Source organism: Cynara cardunculus, assembly GCF_001531365.2.
Source record: "Cynara cardunculus var. scolymus isolate 2C chromosome LG 16, CcrdV1, whole genome shotgun sequence".
NCBI lineage: Eukaryota > Viridiplantae > Streptophyta > Magnoliopsida > Asterales > Asteraceae > Cynara > Cynara cardunculus.
The window spans coordinates 20,662,712-20,664,242 of NC_037543.1; positions in this window are offsets into that span (position 1 = coordinate 20,662,712).

The following is a 1,531-nucleotide window of genomic DNA, read 5'->3' on the forward strand; positions in this document are numbered from 1 at the left end:
ATAAGAAAATTATATTATTAAACCAAATACAAATTACTTCGTTATTGTACCTAAATTAAATTATAATAAAAAATTGAATTAAAAAATTACACAAAAAATGAGGAATTTTAAATAGTTAATTTGATACGAATATCGATATATTTTTTGTTTTGCATAAAGTACTCTATATTGATGCATATTACTTAAAGATTACAAGTAATTATGCATAAGTACAACTTATTAAAGCTCGATGTTTGAATTTGTTTAAATAACTGCGGATAAACATAATCAAATAGATGATGAACATCTCATTTTAAAATATAAAAAATTTAAAATATAATTAGAATAATTATCGAGTTCCAACAAAATAAATAATTATTATCTTTATAAAACAATTATATTATTAAATCAAATATAAATTACTTCATTATTGTACATAAATTAAATTATAAAAAAAATTGTATTAAAAAATTACACAAAAAAATGAGGAATTTCAAATAGTTAATTTGATACTAATATCGATATATTTTTGTCAAAATTTATTGATATCTTCAAACATATATTTTATTCAAAAATAAAAACATCATCGATTTTCTCAAAATCACATAAAGTCATATTATAACATCGACTGAGATAAAGAATAAAACGAAATATTAAAATCACGATGTATCTCGCTGTATTGCGCGAGTATGCTTCTATTATATATATATTATATATATAATAGAAGTCTTAGTTGAGTCTAATACACACCACATGCTTATATGAAATACATGTTTTTATCATAAACACGAATTACGTTTTAATGGATATTAGTTGAGTTTTAATGGTTCTATTGAGTTTTTACATGATCTATTATTTTAATAGACATTTACTTTTAAAATAAACATTTGTTTTTAAAATAAATTAAAATAATAATATATACATTTATTTAAACAGAAAAAGTAACAATTTATGCACATTTTAAAATAGTGCATCTCCACTCCAATCGTCGAGGAGATTTTGTGATTTATATTACGCAATGATTTTTAATTACTCGTCTATGCACCACTAAAAAAATATAGAAGTATCAGCGATGGAAAATTCCCGTTGTTAATCCGTCGCTAAAGGCATAACCGTCGTTGATTCGTCGCTAATCGTCCGTCAGTCAAAAACTCGTAGATAATGCTATCAGTGACGGATATTAATGACGTATCAGTGAAAGATAGTATTTGCGACGGATTAACGACGGAAACTTACGGCGATGGATTAACGAGGGAACTGGTTTTTGGACCATCCCTTGCAGATCAGCAATATGAACCAATCATTTTAGATAATTAAGATTATTGACTAAAATAAAACAAATGGTAAATTAGTAAATTGTGTTGATTTTTCAAATTATTTTAATTAGTTTGATTATTTTAATATATATATATATATATATATATATTAAAGCTTCATATCTGAATTCGTGTATTTAATTGCAGATAAACATAATCAAATACAAGATAAACATCTTATTTTAAATATAAAAAATGTAAAATATAATTAGGATAATCATTGAGTTCTAACAGAA